Genomic DNA, 25,321 nt, shown 5'->3' on the forward strand with positions numbered 1-25,321 from the left:
AGTAAATCCGAGGCAGGAAAGATCAGCTACCAAAATCACACATTTAAATTTTATATTTCATGTCCTTAAACCAAACATTTATTTATTCTTACAAGGTACCAGGCATGTACTAGGCCCTTCCATAATCATTTTAGTGGTTCTTAATATATATTTTACCCTTACACATTTGTGGGATACGCCAGATTCTCATTAGAAATAGCTCTTAAACAGTGGTGTAATGACCCATTCTCCTTGGTTTGGAGGAAGCAAGTTGGGGGAAACATGAGAATTTGTTGGAGAAAATAGAATTTGAACCTAAACCTGGCTTTGAGCTTATGTTCTAAGCCACTATGGTCAAATAGCGCCCATCTTTTTGATCTTTCACTGCTTGTTATGGCCTGAATGTTTCTGTCCTTCCGAAATTCATATGTTGAAATCATACCTCCCCCTCTCTCCCCAGGGTGATACTATTAGGAGGTGGGGGCCTTTGGGAGGTGATTAGGTCACGAGGGTGAAATCCTCAAGAATGGGATTAATGTTCTTATAAAAAGGACCCCAGAGAGCTCCCAACATATGAAGACACATCAAGAAGTCAGCAGCCTGCAACCAGGAAGTGGACTGTCTACTAGGGCCTTGATCTCAGACTTCTAGCCTCCAGAACTATGAGAAGGAAGTGTTTGTTGTTTGAACCACTCAGTCTATGATATTTTTTAAAATAGCAGCGGAAGCTGTCTAAGATACTACCCGAAGTATCTACTAAGAGTATTCAATGACTATGAGTTGAACTGAATTATGACTGATTCAGAGGTCATAATAAGAAAGTGTTGAACGAATGGATTCCAGGAATGTGATAGACGCACTAATATTTCCTACCAGTTCACTTCCTCTACCTAACAATGTCTGATCCCTCTGTTCTGATTAAGAACCCCAGCAGAGTGAACCTGGCTGGTCAATTCCATAGGGGGTGGGGGATGTGGAGGTGGGAAGGGATAAGACTAAAGGTGACTATTGGGCAGCTGCCTAAGTGGGACATTCTAGTCCCAGCTAAATCTCTTACCTTAAAGGGCCACTTGAAGTAAATGGGTCAAATGGAGGCTGGAGAACTAGAAAAGATGAGAGCGAGATGCTTGTCTGATTAAGTGAAATAGAATTTCACAGACATGCTCCTGGTGGGAACTTGTGTTGGCTTGTGTGTCTCCATTAAAGGCCTGGCAGTGTGAGAAAGAGCAGACACCTTCCCATGCAACAAGACTCAAATCAAACGCCACCTTTTTTGGAAAGACTCCAAACTCCCCCTGGCCAAGTTAGAGCCTTGCTCTGCTGTGTTCCCGCAGCCCCCTGTTAATGTCTCATGGCAGAATTTACCTTATTTTTATTATAGTAAGTACCTGTTGTAGGGCAGTCAACTCCAATAGCTCCTGAGAGCACGGAGAGTCTTTGCATTTATCTTTGTTTCCCCTTATTAGATGCTGATTGAAGAAATAATTGATGAAATAAATTGCAACATGTTTGTGAATCTCCAAGTCTGAACATTATGGTTTATATAACAGGTATGAAATGCTTCATGACCTATGATGAGTATCATGCCACATTTCCTTAATTTTCAGATTAAAATGGAACTGGCTCTAGGCCCCACCTGCCAGAATTAAGGGAGATCCAGTATCATACTTCTGCCTCCCTGCTAGATTGAATGTTTGTGTACCCAACCCAATTCATATGTTGAAACCAAATCTCCAGTGTGATGGTATTAGCAGGTAGGGCCTTTAGGCAGTGCTTAGGTCATGAGGGTGGAGCCGTCATGAATGGGATTAGTGCCTTTGTAAAAGGACTCCAGAGAGCTCCTTCACCCCTTCCAACATGTGAGAACACAGTGAATACATGGCCTTCTATGAATCAGGAAGTGTGTCCTCACTAGACACTGAATATGCTGATGCCTTTATCTTGAACTTCCCAGCCTCCAGAACTGTGAGAAATAAATTTCTGTTGTTTATCAGCCACTCAGTTTATGGCATTTTTGTTACACCAGCCAGAACAGAAAAAGACACTTCCTCCCTCCTTCTCTTGGATCATCCACAATCCCTAGGGGCTTAAGCAACAAATCACAGTCTGCCGGAATTCTCCAGTGACCAGGGGTCCTGGTGAATCTCTGTTCACTGTGCCTTCCCTATCTAGGCTTTGCCGGAGTCATCAATTTTCCACTGTACTTCTGGCCCAGCTGTTTCAGGTATTAGGAATGCATCAGCTTATACAGTTTCCTGCTGAGGAGCATCGAACTTTGAAAAAAACGTGGCACCAAAGGTTTACACAGTTTGCTTTGTCATCTATCAGAACACTTTGCTCAGGTCCCAAGGCTACTAAGACTCACCTTTTCAGGAGCCTACACATCCATGCTCCCACAAGGTCTTTTCACCCAACCAAAGAATGTCTAAGCATCTCCTTGTTTCTGAGATGACAACTACTCTCCCTTTTTTTTTTTTTTTTTTTTGTGGTATGTGGGCCTCACTGTTGTGGCCTCTCCTGTTGTGGAGCACAGGCTCGGGACGCGCAGGCTCAGCGGCCATGGCTCACGGGCCCAGCCGCTCCGCGGCATGTGGGATCTTCCCAGACCGGGGCACGAACCCGTGTCCCCTGCATCGGCAGGCGGATTCTCAACCACTGCGCCACCAGGGAAGCCCAACTCTCCCTTTTTTGAATTCTGGAATCTTCTTAGGGTGAGGGCATCTTTCCTTCTTCATCTTTCTAAAATAAATGGTACCTTCTTCCACAGTGAAGTTTAAAGGACCATTAAGAAGGACCTGGGCTTCAGAAATGTAAGAATCTGTCCATTTCCCTTTCTTGGGAATGGAGATGGAATGTCTTTTACTCCTTCTTGATAAATTGTCCAATCCATGGATAGGAGACTTTTAAATTTAGAGTAAATATTCTAACACAAGTTAAATTATCACCTGGAGGTCACTCTGCTATATCAAAGATGCTTAGAACAAGAGTGCATGCTTTTGTTAATTCATCTCTTGCATGGTGAAAGGAGTTCCTCTTTAGTTATGACCTAAACATAAAAATCTGTGTTGTAATGTTTTAACTTGTATAATTTATTTTTTATTTATTGCAAAAAGAAGTGTTTTGGTATACAGTCCAGAGAGGAAACATTGCCAAGCTTGCTGCCAGAGAGAGAACTGAAGAAGCCAATCTCACAGGGCTCTGTTGAAAACAAGGAGCCTTTTACAGTCTCCTGATATCCTCACGGCAATGGTTTGGCAGTAACTTCTCAGGACCAGTGTGCAGGGGAGGGAGGTAGAGAAGTATCCCTGCAGTGCTCTACTTGGCTATGATCACTCTATCTCATTTTATGCCTGGTAACTCAATGAGACTGCTTACCATTATATTAAGAGGCATAACTGCTCATAAAAGCATATCCGTAGTACTGGAGGACCTAGGCCAGGAGAGGTTGTTTATCTCAGTTATATACGAACACCCCTGAGAATTATTCAGGTAATGCTGTTGAGACCAGACCACTGGCCCATTGTCACCCTCTCTTAAGGTAAGTTCCTCCTTTGGGAGAATTTCCCTGGAGGGTTTACCTACTCATTGATCTCAGTTAGGATACTTAAATAATGGTGAAACTCATCAGAGTTTGGGTTTTAAGTATTTTCTTTTCCTGGAGACTCTTTGGCCTTTAGCCAAAGACATTTATTCCCTACTTAGTTTCTTTGAGTTGAACATACAAAGATGATATGGATGTGGGGTAACTTGTCAAGCCACAAACATAACCTGCTCTGTAATAATACCCTCCCACACTATTATCTTGCTTTGACATGATATAATTTAAGTTCTAATCCTGTTTCCTTGACACTAAAATGAAGTGGTTTCTCTCTATTAAAGACGTCATCCTCAACTGAAGCTCACTAAAACATCAACATGTCACATGGACTAGCTTCACAAAGCTCTTAATCTGAAGTTGACCTCTTTAGAAAACCCATAGCCCAGAATTTGATCTTATCACCTCAGGAAATTACATTTAAAATCTGTCTCTACAGTGTTACATGTGCTTCTTCTTTTTTTTTTTTTTTTTTGTTATGCGGACCTCTCACTGTTGTGGCCTCTCCCATTGTGGAGCACAGGCTCCGGACGTGCAGGCTCAGCGGCCATGACTCACGGGCCCAGCTGCTCCGCAGCATGTGGGATCTTCCCGGACGGGGGCACGAACCCGTGTCCCCTGCATCGGCAGGCGGATTCTCAACCACTGCGCCACCAGGGAAGCCCTACATGTGCTTTAAAAGAAAAAATCGATTTTTCTGAATTTGACTTGGGTCTCAGAGACATTATTTGCTCACCAAAATGAACCAAAATACCTTCCTATTAAAAAAAAATTCCTTTTCTTTCTTCTTTAACATTTAGAAAAAAACTTGTTTTGGAAGAAATTCAACGCGAAGGATAACATGGGTGTGGGCCTCCACATATCAAGGCCTCAAAGAATTCACTTTCAGCATGTTTAATTTTCAACTGAGCCTTCTGAATTCACCCAGTACAGGCTGTAGTGTGTGAGGAGTACATGTGATTGGTACTGAAGAGTAAAAGGCTCAGGCTTGAGATGGGAGGGAGGAAGAGGGAATATAAACAACCCAGAAACCTGTTTAGATCATGACAGGTGGCTGTTGATTAGGACAGGCATATAACTCACCTGGGTGCCTTAGTGGAAATGTCATGCCTTATTTTAGAAGGAAATTAGATTCAGTGATAGGAAATATACTCTAGGGACTAAATAGCATTCTAATAATATATTTTAAGTGTGGCACTTACCAACAGGATTGATTTTCAAATTTGTTTTTAACAAAGATTAAAATAAAAATAAAACCTGATAGCAAAATGGTGAATAGTGAAAAGAAATGTGTAAAAGCATGATGGAGGATTATGTGAGATACTCCCCCCACCACCAAATTCTGTGAAATGCTAGGTTTTCTTTCTTCCTTCCTTCCTTCCTTCCTTTCTTCCTTCCTTCCTTCCTTCCTTCCTTCCTTCCTTCCTTCCTTCCTTCCTTTCTTTCAATTTTACTTGAAAATAACTTTTAAAATTTAGTCAGGTGCAGGCAAACTTATAGAGACAGAAAATAGATCAGTGGTTGCCTAGGGATAGAGATGGGATCTAGGATTGACTATAATCTGGCATAATGTATCTTTTGAGGGTGATGAAAATGTTCTATAACTGGATTGGGGTGATAGTTGCACAACTGTATAACTTTAATGAAGATCATTGAACTGTATACTTGTGATGGGCAGATTTTATGCTATATAAATTATACCTCATAAAGTTTTTAAGAAAATTAACAAGGTACAGCTTCATGATATTGGATTTGGCAATGATTTCTTGGATATGACACCAAAAGCATAAGCAACAAAAGAAAAAATAGATAAACTGGACAACATTAAAATTAAAAGCTTATGTGTATCAAAGGACACAGTCAACAGAATGAAAAGGCAGCCCACATAATGGGAGAAAATATTTTAAAATCATATATCTGATAAGGGGTTAATATCCAGAATATTATAAAGAACTCTTAAAGCTCAACAACAAAACTAACAACCTAATTAAAAAATGAGCAAAGGTCTTGAATATGCATTTCTCCAAAGAAGATATACATATGGCCAATAAACACATGAAAAGATGCTCAACATTACTAATCATCAGGGAAATACAAATCAAAACCATAACAAGATACCTCCTCATACACATTAGAATGACCACTATCAAAAAAATAGGAAATAACAAGTGTTGGCAAGGATGTGAAGAGATCGGAACACTTGTGCATTGTTCTTTTTTTTTTTTTCGGTACGCGGGCCTCTCACTGCTGTGGCCCCTCCCGCTGCAGAGCACAGGCTCCGAACGCGCAGGCTCAGCTGCCGTGGCTCATGAGACCAGCCGCTCTGCGGCATGTGGGATCCTCCCGGACCGGGGCACGAACCCGTGTCCCCTGCATTGGCAGGCGGACTCTCAACCGCTGCACCACCAGGGAAGCCACTACTTGTGCTTGATGGGAATGTAAAATGTGCAGCTGCTTCGGAAATCAGTATAGAGGTTCCTCAGAAAATTAAAAATAGAATTATCGTATGATCCAGTAATTCCAATTCTGAGTATATACCCAAAAGAATCAAAAGCAGGGTCTTGAAGAGATATTTGTACAATCATGTTCATAGCTGTACTATTCACAATAGCCAAAAGGTGGAAGTAACCAAGTGTCCATCAACAGATGAATGGGTAAACAAAATGTGGTCTATACATGCAATGGAATATTATTCAGCCTTAAGAAGGAAGGAAATTCTGAAATAGGCTACAACACATGTGAACCTCAAGGACATGGTTAACATGGTAAAATTTTACATTATGTATATTTTACCACAATTAAAAACTTTAAAAGGTTAAACATTTTTTAACCAGATATGCTTGTCTATTCTAACACCCCCCAAATTGGTTTTATCCATTCTGGTCCTGGAATACTGTAGTCATTAATGAATTGTTGTGGGTATAAATGCATTCCAGATGTGCTAATCAATTCTGATTTTGCCTCTGCTATTCTTTTGGTTAGTTCATCTGTTGTCATGGAGTTAAATCTCACTTTTGTGTGGATAATCTTACCTAGACCGACTTCACAAATTCTGATCCTGCAGTTCTAACTTCTTGATGGTGTTTTCGCTAGAACATCACCAAATTATCCCAGACTCATCATGGGTAAATAAAAATTCATATTCTTTGCAAATAATGTCTGCCTCTTGAATTCACTCATTCTTCCTTTGGTCCCAGTCATCCTCCTAGTTATGGCTTATATCTGTGGAGTTATTTTGGATCCTACCTATTTCTCAGTAAAGATCATTGTTTTTTCTGCCTTCATTCTTTTCTATTTCTAAACATACTGTACAACAGTGACAGGTAAATTTAAATCTTAAAACATTCAGACAGTTCACAGTTAATCCTAACCCACCTACCCGAAGTAATCTCTGACTATTATCAAGATTAATTCTCTACTTCTACATTAAGTGTGCTCTACTTAATGTTCACATTCTAATTTTCATGTGTTTTACTCTCTTCCTTCCTAAATACAATGGTCTTCTCCCTCTTTTCCACTTAACGATCTCTTCCCATCAAACATCCCTCAAACAGGAGAATTCCCTGATCACTGCAGCCTGTGGTCATCTCAGTCTTCTCTGAAAGCCTGCCTTGACACTCAGTATCTCTTCTGGGCTACACAGTGGAGTGTGAGCTGTCAGCACCAGACAAGAATAACAAAAACAAACCCAGGATGGGCCTGGGGTCAGATGATAGGAAAGTGTTGATGGGAGGCCATGAGTTGAGGTGGGATTGTGGTCAAGATCAGATAGTGAATTAGCACAATAGAAGAAACACATATGAACAAAAGTAGATGTGAGAGTCAAAGTCTTTGGAAAAGACCTAAGAACAATAAGGAATATAAATTGGAGTAAATCTTAAGTATCCCAACTTCCATTAAGAGCTCTAGTCACTGTACCTTGACTAATACACAATCTCTGGCAGCAGAACAGTTCAGGGGAAAGGGTATAAACTATAGCTCCTGACAGACATGGGTCCTAACCCAGTGCCTCCACTTACTATCTGTGTGATCTTGGGTAAATTACTTGAACTTCTTGAGCCTTGTTGTGTTCATTTCTAAAATAGGGATAATAACACCAATATTATAGAGCTGTTCTGATAATTGGATAGAATTAAATAATGTAGATAAAGATCCTGGTAGATGCTCAATAATGGTAGCTATTAAACCTTTATTCTGGCTAAGGTCAATTGCTCTGTAGGTATTGAATGAAAACTACCTTCTTTATGAGTTATAAAGATAATATCATCACTACATCACTGTGTGAATAAAGTATAATTATCAATGAATGTCAGCCTACATCTTAGGTATGCAAGAAATACTGCTTTTCTTCCTTTTTCTTTCCTACCACTCTTTGTTTTTTCCGTTTTGCTTTCTTTCTATTTAATTTTGACTCTGGTGTGGACTGGGTAGGAAATTCGATCTCAATGATTCTTGGGTTCCCCACCTCCTTCAGTTTTGGGCCAAGAGTTCATGAAGGCTTTAGGAAAGTCTTGCTACTCACTGGTCTCTGTCTATCCTGAATACTGCTGAGAATCCACCTTGCCCAAGACTCCCTCAGATCTTTTGCCACACTTGGACTCCAAGGGTCTTTGGTCAATCTAAGAACACTGGATCAAAGTCCAGTGTCATAGAAAGACACATAGAAAAGACACATAGAAAGACATAGAAAGACACATGGAAAGAAGAAAGGAAAAGGAAGGAAGGACAGAAGAAGGAAGGAGGAAGCCATCAGCCTAGGGATATCTGGGTTTGCTTGTTGGACAATAAATTATCGAAAGAAAGTCCTGTGTTCTAGGCAGAAATGAAGATATGGACTAAAGATATGGAAAAGCCTAAAGTTCAAAGTATTGTAGAATTTCTTATTTGCAACTTGAACTTTCTCTTCCTCTGATAGAAGAGACATGAATTGTTCAAAGGGTATTTCCAGCTGACTCAGACAAAGAGAACTTATGGGTTGTCTGAAGCAGGAGAAACACAATACTTCTTGTTTTGACCCTACCCTAACTTGGTTACTTAATTCATCTTTAGGGGCCCATGTTTTTTCATCTGTAAAATGAAGGTGTTCTAACTGCAAACTGTTAAAAATATAGTTGAATTCTAAAATTGTCTGGAATCATCTGATAGAAAAAAATGATTTTAGAGGGTGGGCTTTGCTATAGGTTTCAGAATCACGACTGTAAAAGGAAACAATTCAGAGGCAAAATAATCTCCTCCTCCACCCAACTGTCATTGCTCTTTAGCTCTGCCTCTATTACGGCCTGGATGACTTTCTGTTCTGATTTATAGTCATTTGCTGGCAGGTCTTATCTCCTAGTTTACTACTAGAGTTTAAATTCTTTATGGAACTGATTCAGCTATCTAGACATCTCTTCTTTCCCTCTTTTCTCACTCCCTGCTCAGAGTCTCCTTGAATGGAGTAAGCACAAATGAGAATTATTTACAAGTGAATGGAAATAACCAACTTTAAGACTCAAGAATTTCCTCTGAAGGTTGTCTTTATTGACTGCTCTTGGGAAGTTGTTTCTGTCGCCCACATTCTAACAAACTGAAAACTGATTTTGTCCTAAAATATTTATTTTAAATGTTTTCTGTTGTGTTTAACTCTTTACAAGCATTTTCTTTTTTCAATCTCACAACAAGCCTGAAAAGTAGATATTGATATCCTATTTACCAGATAGGGAAACAAAGCCTCAGAGGGGTTAAGCGTTTTGCCCAAGAGCATTCATTTCAGCTTGCTAAGAGACAGAAGCAGAGCATGATTCCAAATCTTTCAGATTACAGAGCTCACCTCAATGTAGTAGAGATATTTCAGAGGGGTTAAGCGTTTTGCCCAAGAGCATTCAGCTTGCTAAGAGACAGAAGCAGAGCATGATTCCAAATCTTTCAGATTACAGAGCTCACCTCAATGTAGTAGAGATATTTTCCAAATCCTTTAGAAAGAGCTAGTAGTGATTGCCTCACAGTTGAAGAGACAAACTGGTTTATGAATATCCATGAAGGAAGAGGAACAACAATGGTGAATTTGGAAGCAAAACTTCCTTCTTCTAATTCAGTCCAAGCAGCATCTCTGATTTTAAGCAGCTATTTCATGATATATAGCATTGACGTCTAGCCTTGAGTTTGTAATCGTGGTGCCCACACAGGTTCGCCAGGAGTTTGCAAACGCTTTTAAGCAACAGAAGTTTTCAGTGAGAGAAAAAGAAAGACATTTTCAATACTAAGATCAAGGAAAGAGACTGATTGACCCAATCCCATTAGAACGATTTAGACTGGAAATAATAACTGTTTGCTTTCAACTTATTCTGAGTAAGCAACTATTTTCAACAGGCGTCCCATAATGACTCCCAATTCTCAGAACACTGAAAACGCTTTCAACGGTCTCTGTAGGAGAATGAAGTCTGCTGTTTGTAAGGGGAGGAAAAAGATACCAGCATTGCATTACTGACTATTCAAGGCTATAATAAACACTCTATGGAATGTCTCTTGCATCTATATTACACTCTCAATCCACAATGAATATGTATTTGAACATTAAATTCATCTTTTTTTCCCCCAAAGAACAGGTATTTGTGTCGAACTAAAAATCAGGACAGAACTTACTTGTCTGTCCTTGGAAGTTGTTTTGCTTAAGAATCCCTTCTTTATCTTCCAGTTCAGTAAGGGCTTTATTGATTATTGAAGACTTCTTTTAGCTTGATCGTTTTAATAAGATATATAATATGGAAGTTTTAATACGATATATAATCAGAAGTCTGCTCATACCTGAAAAAAAATCATTGTGGAATAATACACATCCATAAGCTTGTCATCGTGGACACACCCTGGCAATCGTCTGCTGTGACTAACTGCTTACCTCACACAGGTGACGACACTGACTGCTCTCCGTGTTATTTCAGGCTCTCTGGCTCAAACTCTGATTCTAGTAATTATGGAGAATAAACAAAATTTTGGATGAGAGAACATTCTTTACTTTTTGGTGAATAGGTGCAATTTTTTGGTTATACATGTATAATTTTATTTATACACATAAATAAACTATATAAATTATTCTGTCTTTAAATATGATTTTCTTATTGGAGTTCATAGTTTAGTAAATGAATGGAAGCCTCATTTAAAAATATATGTCTCATAGAAAACAAACTTATGGTTACCAAAGGAGAAGGGGGGGAGGGAAAAATTAGTAGTATGGGATTGACAGATACATACTACCTTATATAAAATAGATAGACAACAAAGATTTACTGTATAGTACAGGGAACTATGTTCAATATCTTGTAATAACCTACAGTGGAAAAGAATTTTAAAAAATTAAAAATATATATATATGTATAACCAAATCACTTTGCTGTACACCTGAAACTAACACAATACTGTAAATCAACTATACTTCAATTAAAATTAAAAAAAAAAATCTATGTCTTCATTGTATCTATGTTCAGTGTTTTTCTATAAATTATAATAACATCTTTTCCTGGAAAATCTCTACAAAATTATAAATTGATAAGTGAATGAAAGTTTAGGACCGTTATACAATTTCAGGCTGTTTCCAAGGATGATTTAAATTTGACCAGTTCAACTCCCAGGATCTATCGCTGTTTACAGGTGGATGGATATGCACACATGTGTGTGCCCATGTGTGTCTACGTGTGCAGAGGATGACACTATAAACCACAGATCATAAACTGGTGATTATTATCACAGATGTGTTTTGATTTTCCAGCACAATGTTTTACAAAATCCCAAATTTGTTGTAAATATTTATGAATCAGCAAATATCAATAAAAGCAGATTTCTGAAGTCTCTTAAAAATGAGGAAACTGGGCTTCCCTGGTGGCGCAGTGGTTGAGAGTCCGCCTGCCGATACAGGGCACACGGGTTCGTGCCCCGGTCCGGGAAGATCCCACATGCCGAGGAGCGGCTGGGCCCGTGAGCCATGGCCGCTGAGCCTGCGCGTCCAGAGCCTGTGCTCCGCAACGGGAGAGGCCACAACAGTGAGAGGCCCGCGTACCACAAAAAAAAACAAAAAAAAATGAGGAAACATAGCAGTATTGAGCCTATAGTCTCTCATGGCAAAAATTGGATGTAGTTAGGGAGAGACTACAGAAATAACTGGGGCTCATACTTTCCAATTGTCCCCTCCTCCCTCATTGCTGTATATTACCTCCCTGGTTCCTGTGGGTATTTAAGGTTGAGGCCCTCACTTTGAAGAAAATTCTCTAAGACTTCCTTTTAGCGTGGTGTATTAGTCATTGACTTTGTGGATGGTGACTCAGAGTTAAGAAGTATTGCAGGAGTCTCAGGCCAGCTCAACAGCCAGGTGTAACTGAAGGATACCTGTTTAGGAACTCCAATAGCCCAGCTCCTTGGGACTCACAGGATGAAGAGCCATACTGGAAGGGGAAGAACACCTTCCCAAATCCTTTCATAGATGGGAAGGAGGGAATTTGTCAAACTTCAGTCACCCTTGGAGGTGGCTTGAAATTGTATAATCATCCTAACTTTCACTCATTTATCAATTTATTATTTTGTCAATATTTGCTATAAAAAGGTTTGATTATAATATATAGAAACCCTCTGAATATAGGTACAATAAGGACATAGGTTTTTTAAAAATTAATTAATTATTTTTTATTTTTGGCTGTAATGGGTCTTCATTGCTGTGCATGGGCTTTCTCTAGTTGCAGCGAGCGGGGGCTACTCTTCGTTGTGGTGCATGGGCTTCTCATTGCGATGGCTTCTCTTGTTGTAGAGCAAAGGATCTAGGTGCACAGGCTTCAGTAGTTGTGGCACGTGGGCTCAGTAGTTGTGGCACATGAACTTTGTTGTTCCACGGCATGTGGAATCTTCCCGGACCAGGGATTGAACCTTGTCCCCTGCATTGGCAGGCGGATTCTTAACCACTGTGCCACCATGGAAGTCCCAGGACATAGGTTTTTAAATAAAGTTTTCATTAATTTACATAAAGCCAACAGCCTGGATTGGGAACACAGCTCTTGTTTTCTTTCTTATCCTTACTTCTGGGAGGGAAATTTCTCACTATAAATCTGTTCTCAACACATTTGTTTATTAATACGAGGATATATGTATATATAGTGCATATAAACCAGCAGGCTTGGCTTATATGGAATAAAACAAAAGAAGGGAAAGTTTGGCAATTATCCTGGTAATTACCTTGATAAAAACAGCAGATCTAGTTCTGTTCCATGATGGTTATTTTGGTTTTAAATTAGTTCTATTACTACCAGGCCTGAATTAATTAACCAGGTAATTTTGCAAAGCGGGAAAAGTCTCCTTCAAGATGAAATAGGTATTCCCTGTTTAAGCTTTTAGATGGATTAATTTTAGAAAGTTCAGCTCACAGAATTCCTTAGATTTGTAATGATGTCACCACTTCAAAGAACTCTAATTCTGAGTCTGAGCCACTCCTCTCACCCCCAGGAGAGTGTGTGTGTGAGAGAGATGGGAAGCCAGGCATGGATACAAGAGCAATTGTGAAGGTGAGCTCAAAACAGCAATACATGGTACACAGAAGGGCTGTGTCTCTTTAATGAAATGCCTCAGCTTCCCTACTGCCCTCTGCCTAATTTTGGGTTCTAAGTTTCTTGGCAGCAGGGGATGATGGCTTTTAGGAGGTGCCAATCCTACTTGCAGATATTGTTGCTCTAATTCTGCCTAAATTGCAGTTTCTGGCCTTGGGTCATAATGCCAAATAGGAAGTGCCTCCTAGTTCCTCCAAATATGGTATGTGGACAAGGGGGCGGAGTTTAGCACACAAATAACCATCTGCCAACTTTTCATGCTTACAAAGGATCAAAAATAGGTCACTTAAGGTCAATAATACATCCTCTCTTCTCCCTCCCAAGGAGCAAATAGTGTTGTCTTACCCTCTAGGTGAAATACAGACTTCAACTCCAGAGCTATATTTAGCTTGGAGTTTTTCTTTAATGTTACCTAAACACATTCTATAACTGTTATGGGCCTCAAAGAATTGCGTGAATAAAGTAACTTAAATTTAACTTGTATACATGCCTGATCAACTTTCTGGGGGAAAGTTTAAAGCCAAAACATTGAGAAGTGAGGAGAGGGAGTGAAAACATCTTGCTTGTTTTTGAGGTACGACTGATATTTGACTATAAATTAGCATTTGAGTAGAATGGTAGAAAAACAAAAAACAGGGTTGACAGGTGTCTCAGAGGTCATGTCCAACCCTCTTCCTGAGGATGCATGAATCACGAGCCCACTCTGATTCCTTCTGTCTGAGCTGCTGCATTTTTTTCAGGTTCTACTACTTCAGGAAACCACAGTTGCTGGCTGATAGAAAAATTACAGCAGCGCCATAATACGAGCTATTTCTGCTGGTGAGATATTAAGAGTACCTAGTATATAATAGACCTTGCACTATAAGAAAATGCTGTTCTTTGCTGACTATCAAGAAGTTAAAAAAAATAAGCTGTGACTATTTTGAACTTTCAACTATCAGGTTCCCTGCATATCTAGGAATACTAATAATGTTCCTCTGGTGAATAGACTTAAAACACAGTAAAATGTTTTCTTTATAGCATTATCATTTCCATTAATTTGAGCAAGTGTTGATCAGTATAAATTATTTATGTGAGCATTGGGAGCTGCCTCCCTAAGTGCAAGGCAATCTGTTAAAGATTTGCTATCATGCTAATGAATGAGGGGAAGGGGGGAGAAGTACATTTTATGAGTCATAAAGTTTTAGGAATATTAGTTCTCATGTTTGCATTTGGAAATGAACTCTTTGTGAAATGCACTGTAAAAGAAAGATGGAAACCCAAATTCACCAACAGCATACATCAAAATAATGGTGGAAAAGACTCAGACCCTGGTAACCTGACAATTATGATGATCAAATGGGAGATTAGAAATGGTCCTGAAGGCGTTGAAGGACTTAAAGGACTTAAACTCTAACAGGATTGACTGGCTCATGCCTTAATTTGATTTCTTTCCTTTTTTAAAAAAAATTAATTTATTTTTGGCTGCCTTGGGTCTTCGTTGCTGCGCACGGGCTTTCTCTAGTTGCGGCAAGCGGGGGCTACTCTTTGTTGCGGTGCGCGGGTTTCTCACTGCGGTGGCTTCTCTTTGTTGCGGAGCATGGGCTTTAGGCACGTGGGCTTCAGTAGTTGTGGCTCGCGGGCTCTAGAGCGCAGGCTCAGTAGTTGTGGCACATGGACTTAGCTGCTCCGTGGCATGTGGGATCTTCGCGGACCAGGGCTCAAACCCGTGTCCCCTGCATTGGCAGGCGGATTCTTAACCACTGCGCCACCAGGGAAGTCCCTTTAATTTGATTTCTTTCTTTTTTTTTTTTTTTGCGGTACGCGGGCCTCTCACTGCTGTGGCTTCTCCCGCTGCGGAGCACAGGCTCCAGATGCGCAGGCCCAGCGGCCATGGCCCACGGGCCCAGCCGCTCCTCGGCATGTGGGATCTTCCCGGACTGGGGCACGAACCCGTGTCCCCTGCATCGGCAGGCGGACTCCCAACCACTGCGCCACCAGGGAAGACCTAATTTGATTTCTAATAAAATGTGTCTATCGGCCACAGCTTTTCTGAGGGACAGGGGAAAGTGAGAAGAGAAAAGAAGATGGAGAACCAGCACCTAATGTACTTCTTCCCATACTTACTGGTGTCACTGTAAGAATCTTGTTGTAGTTGTCTATAGGCAGGGTCTAGCTTCCAGGGACAACTAGGGAAGTCCCCTACTGCAAATAATTGACAATAAGTGCACTTGTTATTCTGATGCTCCATATACGTTAATGCATTTAATACGTGCATCAAGCCTGTAAGGTAGGCACTATCATTAATCCTATTCTACAGTTGAAGAAACTGAGGCACAATGAGGTTAAGTGTCATGTGCAAGTTCACACAAAAAGTAGAAGAGCCAGGAATTGAACCCAGGCAACTGAGTTCTAGACACTGCACACTTTTTTTTTTTTTTTTTTTGCGGTACGCGGGCCTCTCACTGTTGTGGCTTCTCCCGCTGCGGAGCACAGGCTCCGGACACACAGGCTCAGCGGCCATGGCTCACGGGCCCAGCCGCTCCGCGGCACGTGGGATCTTCCCGGACCGGGGCACGAACCCGCGTCCCCTGCATCGGCAGGCGGACTCTCAACCACTGCGCCACCAGGGAAGCCCTAAATACCGCACACTTAATCACTGTACTAAATGACCTCTCAAAGATTTACAAAGTCTGTGTTTTACAAAGTCTGGTCTAAAATTCACCTGCATTAGACTTCCTGGGGTGATTTTTAAAAGTTTCCTAGGCTAGTATATCAGAATCTCTGGGAGTTGGGCTTAAGAATTCCTATTTAACAACTTACTTTTGCACTCTAAAGTTTGAGAATCACTAGTCTGAGGAGTGGGAGAGGGAGCTAGAGAGAAGCTCCTTTTGGTCTTCAAAGCCCAGAAAGGCATGCTATTAAACTCTTCAGATTTTGTATGTAAAATCAGGTCACCTTCAAACAGAGATGGTTTTACTTCTTCCTTTCTAATCTGGATGCCTTTTATTTCTTTTTCTTGCCTGACTGCCCTGGAGAGAATCTTTAGTACAATGTAAAATAGAAGTGGTGAGAGTGGACATCTTTGTCTTGTTCTTAGCTCTCCAGATTTTGAAGGAAAGAATTGATGGATTGATGCTAATATATTAGAAATTCACAATTAAAAGCTGTAGTTTGGTATCTTCCATTCCTGACCTGGGTTGCATCAAGAGAAGCTTACACACCAAAAATACCAAATTTACTTCTAATTCATTCCCAGAATACGTGTGGTCTTCCTGTTAGGGCCCCAGGCAGCAAAGCCAGACACATAGAGATTTTCAGTAAACTCCTATTGAGTATGGGTGAGGTCTTCAGCTCTTTCCCTTCAGACTCATTGTGGGGACTAGGTATGTCAGTGGTCTCCCCTTGTGGAGATTTGTTGGAGTTAAATGAGAAACATTTTCAAATTACACATGTCTTTATTCCATATCTGCTGTTCAGCATGTCTGGGTATGGGACCTAGGTTATGTATTTTTAATAAAACTCCTAGACCATTATAATCTCCCCTCTGGTTAAGAAGAACTGCAGTATAGAGGCCTAGCTTTAGAGATAGTTTAATGTCACCTGATTCCTGTAAAGGTCACCATGAACAGTGCTATCATAGAGGTAAAGAAATAAAGGGGCTGTTCCACTTATTATGACTGCCTAAATTACCTCCAAACTAAGTGCTGTATATCAACTGTTAATGATGCTTACAGATTCTTTGGGTTAGGAATTCAAACAAGACTTGTAGTGGATCACTTACTCTGCACCATGAAGTCTGAGACCTTTGGTAGAAGACTTGAAAGCTGAGGGCTGAGGTTAGCTGAGGTTCATTAACTAACATATCTGGTGGCTGATGCTGGTTGTTGACTGAGACCTTAGCCCAGGCTGAGAGCTGGAACACCTCGACGTGGCCTCTCCGTGGATCATGGCATTCCTCACAACAAGATGGCTGAATTCCAATAACAAGAATTCCAACGAGGCAGAAACTATATTGCCTTCCCTGATCTAGCCTTGGAAATCATGCAGCATCACTTTTATTGCATTCTGCACATTAGAAAGTCACTAAAATGGACCATATTCAAAGAAGAATTAGACTCCATTTTGTTGTGTGGAAAAAGTGTCAAAGAATTTACAGGTCTATTTTAAAACCATTACAGGTGTGATTTCCCTGATGGTCCAGTGGTTAAGACTCTACGCTTCCACTGCAAGGGGCGTGGGTTTGATCCCTAGTTAGGGAACTGAAATCCCACAAGCTACGTGGTGCAGCCAAAACGAAACAAACAAAAAACCCATTACAGGTGCTATGGAAAAAGAAACCGTGTAATAATAACAATAATATCTAACATTATTGAGCACTTACACGCTAGATACTCTTCTAAACATTCTATGTAAATTACCTCAGTCTTTCCACAACCCTATAAAACAGACAATATTATAATCTCTATTGTAAAGAATCTGAGCTTGTATAACTTTCCTAAAGCATAGCTTGCCAGAAAGTAATGGTGATCGGATTAAAACCAGGCAGCCTGGCTCCAGAAATTTTCTCTTATTTACTACTGTATGCTACATAACTGAGAGAGACATGGGATCTAGTCCAAAGCACTAAGTTGAGGAGGACTCTATTATGCTCCAAGTGTTTTCCATGCCCAAAACCCCATTCTGAGGAAAGATGACTACTCAGCTTTGTCTCTCTAGTCTATCCTGATTGACCAGGGAAGGACATCTTCCTGTGGCCATCATCTGTAATAACCCTGAAGTCTGGTGACAGAACTCTGTAGAACTACTGGAGAGTTACTAAGTGAACCCATCAGATCCTCCCTCCCAGAACTTGAATGTAAGTCTATCCAAGGGTAGTCAGCTGTGTGTCAGTAAGCAGAAATCAGGAGACATAGAAAATAAGTCAGAAAGGCTGCACAGGAAGCAGAAGCCCTGGGAAGAAGGAATTAAGAAGCAGGCAGAAGAATAAAGAGTTATGTGTTCATATGAACAAAAGCAGTAAAAGCAAAGGCAGAGAAGAGAGTAGTTAGTGCCCACAATAGCAAAAGACTGGAGCAGGCAGACAGATGCGACCATCTAAGGCATGTTTGCCATTGTGAAATTAGCAGACTGGGATATATTTACTAGAGCTGCTCTTATGTACCTGTAGTGTTTAGTGCTCAATGAAGTGTGTCTGTGCTACAACAGAAGTTCCCTGCCCCGTGCATCCTTAAAACAAATCCTCATTTTCTGAGGTAACGTGAGCCTCTCTCTTTCTGTTCTTTATTCTTGAAATGCCCTCACCCACTGGCTGTGCAGCTCATGAGTCATGTGGCCTGGGATAGGTCACTTCCCTCTTTGCCTCAGTTTTCTCATTGATAAGATGTGAGGTGGACCAGTTCCAGCTCCAAAATTTATTATTCTGGACTTCAGCATGAAGAAGTTGGTCACAGTTGGATTACAAAGTCACAGTAGTTCCCCCACCCTCTTTATTCTCAACTTCCTTTCCAACCACAGAGTGATTTAAACTTGAGACTTCTGTCTCATAAGAAATCCAACTGCAGTACCAGCGTGTAAATTAGCTGTGTGGCCTCCTGGCAGCCTCCACGCAGGCTTCCCTGGCTCTGTGTGGTGTTTTCTGCCGAGCCAACAGGCGAGTGTGTGTGTGCTGACCCTGTCTTCTCTCATTTCACAAGAGGCCTTGTTTGCTGGAGAGAGATGAAAATAAACTATGGGAAGTTGCAAACATGCTGATGGGAACTGAGGTAAAACGTGGAAAGGATGCTGGGTTTGGTGTGGTCAGAGGTGATTGTAACTACTGGCCAGGAAGGAAATTTGGAAGGGATTGTTTTACAGATTCTACTTAAAATTCTGTTTCATCTCAAGGGGGCTTTACAGTGGAACAGACCAGCATTTGCATTTCAGAGGAATTAAAAAAAAAAAAAAAAAAAGAATTTTGGACCTGGAAGGGCTTGCAAGGATTCTTATGTTAACCTCTGCCCCATCACTCACTTCCATCCACCACTTCCCTACATGAGTTTGGATTTGGAGGAAACCATAGGCAGAGCTCCAGATGGACATTTGGAGACCTGGAAACAGTTTGGCTCTGAGGTCAGCTTATTGTTTGACTGTGGACAAAAACTTCTTGGAGTTCTTAGTTTTTCCTTTTGTATACTAAATGATATTGTCTGTTTTTTGCTTATGTCACTAGAATTTTGTGCTAGTTAATGACATATTGGTCTCTACTCTCCTCACTTTCTCAGTCAATACCTTTCACTAAGCCAAATGTTTAGAGAGGGTTACAGGTTAACTCTTTCAAACCTTCAGGGAATTGTTTTATGAATCACTAGTGTATTGAACTAAATAGAATCCTTGTATGGTCCACTTAGAGAGCAGAGCACCAGAAATGCACTGAAAAGTCTGAATGGTATGCTAGAGAGCTGAAAGAGTTAATGGGCTTGCCTCTGGTAGAGCTGATTGGATGCCAAGACATGACATAAGACACAGGAGAAAGAGAAGGCTAAAATATATTTACATGAGGGAAAATTTAGCAATCTATTAGTAATAACTGGATTGTACTTCTCTTTCACTGTCTCTTTCCCTGCCCAGTCTCTCACACACACACACACACACATACACATACACACACACACACACGTGCACACACACATCTTGATATTATACTACTGACTAGAATGGAAAGTCAAACTGAGCTGAGTGGAAAGGTGCTTTGAGTTCTTGGTGAAATAAATAAATACACCTCACCCTGGACTGTCCATTTGTATTCTAAAAGTTCATTGGATGGTGGAATTTTTTTTCCCTTCTTTTCTCTCCCTATTCACAGAAACCCAATTACTTACTGAGCTAAGGGTCATGGTTGATTTATTTCAAACCTAGGATCCAGTGAAGAAACAGGCTTCTGCGAGTATTCTAAGAAACCTAGAAAAACAGGTAGCAAAATTCCACTGATTGCCCATTAGCAGGAGAATAATGTAAAAATTCCTGAAATTGAAATTCAATGAACTTCTTGGTCTGTTTCCAACCTAAGTATGCTGCCAGTAGAAAGGAAGCTTCCTAGGAGCGAAGAGTTTGTCCACATTGTTCATTTTAGCAGGGCATTTTGCGTCTGTTATTTTGAGAATGTCATGAACCCAGAGTGGTGTGATGTCCTGGTGTATTTGCGAACTTATCAGTTAATATGACAGAATAGCTACAGGCTCTTTTTCCATGTTCTTTTGGGGTTTTTCCTGTGTCTTCATTCTGTGTGCTTACTCTTCTATCAGCCACACTCCCTTTAATTGGCTGAATGAAGGTTGCCACGTAAAATATTTTCTTGTTAAAAATTTTCAACATTGTTATAATTCTGATTAAAATGATGGTATTAAAGGCCTTTGGGTTAAAACACAAAAATAACTGTTTTGTTGTCGTTTTTGTTCAATGGTATATCCCGACATGTAGCATATTGCTTGACACATAATTAGCATTCAATAAATATTGAAAGAATGAGTAAATGAACCTTAATTTTCACTATTTTCCTTCCTTATTTTTTATTTTTAATTTTTTAGCCATAGCTAGTGACCCAGCAGGTACAATAAATGAGTGAAGTCAGTCTTGAGTCCAGATTCATGCATTGGGTTTGTGGTAGGAACTGTGATGAGTTGGAGAACACATGTCCCAATTACAGTGGGCAGCTCCTGCCTATTGTTGCCACACAGGAGTATTAAACTGGTTCTGCCAGACATTTTTATTTTCAAGAGAAGCTGAAAATCCTTATTTGTACATGACATCTTCAGTTTTTAAAAGTAAGCTGTGCAATATTTCAGAAACGATAGTAACCCTAAATAAGCAGGGACATACACCATGTTCATAGGTTAGAAGACTCAATATTATAAAGGTGCACATTTTCCACAAACTGACCTGTAGATTCAATAAAATTCCATTTTCTTTCTATATATGAGATTTAATGAGTCAATTATAAAATTTACCTGAAAATAACAAAGGATCCAGAATAGCCAAGACAATCTTGAAAAGGAACAAAGTTGGAGGACTTACACACTACCAGATATAAAGCGTTGTAATAGACAAATAGAACAGAGTCCCAAAACAAAAATCATATAGACTGTTCCCTTGATTCATGATGAGGGTGACATTGTAGTTCAGTGGGTAAAGGATAATTAAAAAAAAAAATAAATCTCTCTTTTTTTTAAACATCTTTATTGGAGTATAATTGTTTTACAATGGTGTCTTAGTTTCTGCTTTATACGAAGTGAATCAGCTATACATATACATATATCCCCATATCTTCTCCCTCTTGCGTCTCCCTCCCACCCTCCCTATCCCACCCCTCTAGGTGGTCACAAAGCAATACGCTGATCTTCTTGTGCTATGCTGCTGCTTCCCACTAGCTATCTATTTTACATTTGGTAGTGTATATATGTCCATGCCATTCTCTCACTTTGTGCCAGTTTACCCTTCCCCCTCTCTGTGTCCTCAAGTCCATTCTCTACATCTGTGTCTTTATTCATGTCCTGCCCCTAGGTTCTTCATAACCTTCTTTTTCTTTTTTAGATTCCATATATATGTGTTAGCATATGGTATTTATTTTTCTCTCTCTGACTTACTTCACTCTGTATGACAGTCTCTAGGTCTATCCACCTCACTACAAATAACTGAATTTCGTTTCTTTTTATGGCTGAGTAATATTCCATTGTATATGTGTGCCACATCTTCTTTATCCATTCATCTGTCAATGGACACTTAGGTTGCTTTCATTTCCTGGCTATTGTATATAGATCTGTAATGAACATTGTGACACATGACACTTTTTGAATTATGGTTTTCTCAGGGTATATGCCCAGTAGTGGGATTGCTGGGTCATATGGTAGTTCCATTTTTAGTTTTTTAAGGAACCTCCATACTGTTCTCCATAGTGGCTGTATCAATTTACATTCCCACCAGCAGTGCAAGAGGGTTCCCCTTTCCCACACCCTCTCCAGCATTTATTGTTTGTAGATTTTTTGATGATGGCCATTCTGACTGGTATGAGGTGATATCTCATGGTAGTTTTGATTTGCATTTCTCTAATGATTAGTGATGTTGATCATCCTTTCATGTGTTTGTTGGCTATCTGTATATCTTCTTTGGAGAAATGTCTGTTTAGGTCTTCTGCCCATTTCTGGATCGGGTTGTTTGTTTTTTTGATATTGAGCTGCATGAGCTGCTTGTAAATTTTGGAGATTAATCCTTTGTCAGTTGCTTCATTTGCAAATATTTTCTCCCATTCTGAGGGTTGTCTTTTCATCTTGTTTATGGTTTCCTTTGCTGTGCAAAAGCTTTTAAGCTTCATTAGGTCCCATTTGTTTATTTTATTTTTTATTTCCATTCCTCTAGGCAGTGGGTCAAAAAGGATCTTGCTGTGATTGATGTCATAGAGTGTTCTGCCTATGTTTTCATCTAAGAGTTTCATAATGTCTGGTCTTATATTTAGGTCTTTAATCCATTTTGAGTTCATTTTTGTGTATGGTGTTAGGGAGTGTTCTAATTTAATTCTTTTACATGTAGCTGTCCAGTTTCCCCAGCACCACTTATTGAAGAGGCTGTCTATTCTCCATTGTATATTCTTGCCTCCTTTATCAAAAATAAGGTGACCATATGTACGTGGGTTTATCACTGGGCTTTCTATCCTGTTCCATTGATCTGTATTTCTGTTTTTGTACCAGTACCATACTGTCTTGATTACTGTAGCGTTATAGTATAGTCTGAAGTCAGGAAGCCTGATTCCTCCAGCTCTGTTTTTCTTTCTCAAGATTGCTTTGGCTATTCGAGGTCTTTTGTGTTTCCATACAAATTGTGAAATTTTTTGTACTAGTTCTGTGAAAAATACTGTTGGTAGTTTGATAGAGATTGCATTGAATCTGTAGATTGCTTTGCATAGTATAGTCATTTTTACAATGTTGACTCTTCTAGTCCAAGAACATTGTATATCTCTCCATCTGTTTGTATCATCTTTAATTTCTTTCATCAGTGTCTTATAGTTTTCTGCACACAGGTCTTTTGTCTCCTTAGGTAGGGTTATTCCTAGTTATTTTATTCTTTTTGTTGCAATGGTAAATGGGAGTGTTTCCTTAATTTCTCTTTCAGATTTTTCATCATTAGTGTATAGGAATGCAAGAGATTTCTGTGCATTAATTTTGTATCCTGCTACTTTACCAAATTCATTGATTAGCCATAATAGTTTTCTGGTAGCATCCTTAGGATTCTCTATGTATAGTATCATGTCATCTGCAAACAGTGACAGTTTTATTTCTTCTTTTCCGATTTGGATTCCTTTTATTTCTTTTTCTTCTTTGATTGCTGTGACTAAAACTTCCAAAAGTATGTTGAATAATAGTGGTGAGAGTGGACAACCTTGTCTTGTTCCTGATCTTAGTGGAAATGGTTTCAGTTTTTCACCACTGAGAACCATGTTGGCTGTGGGTTTGTCATATATGACCTTTATTATTGAGGTAAGTTCCCTTATGCCTACTTTCTGTAGGATTTTTATCATAAATGGGTGTTGAATTTTGTTGAAAGCTTTTTCTGCATCTATTGAGATGATCATATGGTTTTTCTCCTTCAATTTATTAATATGGTGTATCACATTGATTGATTTGCGTATATTAAAGAATCCTTGCATTCCCAGGAGAAACACCACTTTATCATGGTGTGTGATCCTTTTAATGTTTTGTTGGATTCTATTTGCTAGTATTTTGTTGAGAATTTTTGCATCTATGTTCATCAGTGATATTGGCCTATAGTTTTCTTTTTTTGTGACATCTTTGTCTGGTTTTGGTATCAGTGTGATGGTGGCCTCATAGAATAAGTTTGGGAGTGTTCCTTCCTCTGCTATATTTTGGAAGCATTTGAGAAGGATAGGTGTTAGCTCTTGTCTAAATATTTGATAGAATTCGTCTGTGAAGCCATCTGGTCCTGGGCTTTTGTTTATTGGAAGATTTTTAATCACAGTCTCAATTTCAGTGCTCGTGATTGGTCTCTTTGTATTTTCTAGTTTTCTTCCTGGTTCAATCTCAGAAGGTTCTGCTTTTCTAAGAATTTGCTCATTTCTTCCAGGTTGTCCATTTTAAGGCATATAGTTGGTTGCAGTAATTCTCATGATCCTTTGTATTTCTGCAGTGTCAGTTTTTACTTCTTCTTTTTCATTTCTAATTCTGTTAATTTGAGTCTTCTCCCTTTTTTTCTTGATGAGTCTGGCTAATGGTTTATCAATTTTGTTTATCTTCTCAAAGAACCAGCTTTTAGTTTTATTAATCTTTGCTAACATTTCCTTCATTTCTTTTTCATTTTTATCTGATCTGATCTTCATGATTTCCTTCCTTCTGCTAACTTAGGGTTTTCTTTTGTTTTTCTTTCTCTAATTGCTTTAGGTGTAAGGTTAGGTTGTTTATTTGAGATTTTTCTTGTTCCTTGAGGTAAGATTGTATTGCTATAAACTTCCCTTGTTAGAACTGCTTTTGCTGCATCGCATAGGTTTTGGGTTGTCATGTTTTCATTGTCAGTTTTTTCTAGGTATTTTAAAATTTCCTCTTTGATTTCTTCAGTGATCTCTTGGTTATTTAGTAGTGTATTGTTTAGCCTCCATGTATTTGTGTGTTTTACAGTTTTTTTCCTGTAATTGATATCTAGTCTTATAGCATTGTGGTCGGAAAAGATACTTGATATGATTTCAATTTTCTTAAATTTACCAAGGCTTGCTTCATGATCCAACATATGATCTATCCTAGAGAATGTTCCATGAGCACTTGAGAAGAAAGTGTATTCTGTTGTTTTTGGATGGAATGTCCTATAAATATCAGTTAAATCCATTTTGTTTAATGTGTCATTTAAACCTTATGTTTCCTTGTTTATTTTCATTTTGGATAATCTGGACATTGGTGAACGTGGGGTGTTACAGTCCCTTACTATGATTATGTTACTGTCAATTTCCCCTTTTATGGCTGTTAGCATTTGCCTTATGTATTGAGGTGCTTCTATGTTGGGTGCATAAATTTTTACAATTCTTATATCTTCTTCTAGGATTGATCCCTTGATCATTATGTAGTGTCCTTCTTTGCCTCTTATAATAGTCTTTATTTTAAAGTCTGTTTTGTCTGAAATGAGAATTGCTACTCCAGCTTTCTTTTGATTTCCATTTGCATGGAATATCTTTTTC

At 39.4% G+C, this 25,321-nt stretch overlaps 1 protein-coding gene across 6 annotated transcripts in view; it reads left to right on the forward strand.

The window, feature by feature from the left end:
- Positions 1-25,321, forward strand: part of TMC1 (transmembrane channel like 1) — a 360,191-nt gene that overhangs the window by 73,710 nt on the left and 261,160 nt on the right. The window contains exon 1 of one of the 6 annotated variants that reach the window (XM_067039584.1): positions 13,895-13,953. The exons of the other annotated variants lie outside the window; for them this stretch is intronic. The gene's annotated coding sequence lies outside the window, so the exon portion shown is untranslated. Of the gene's footprint in view, positions 1-13,894; positions 13,954-25,321 lie in introns of those variants that run through there. 6 annotated transcript variants of the gene reach the window in all.

Source organism: Kogia breviceps, chromosome 8 (genome assembly GCF_026419965.1).
Source record: "Kogia breviceps isolate mKogBre1 chromosome 8, mKogBre1 haplotype 1, whole genome shotgun sequence".
Classification (NCBI taxonomy): Eukaryota; Metazoa; Chordata; class Mammalia; order Artiodactyla; family Physeteridae; genus Kogia; species Kogia breviceps.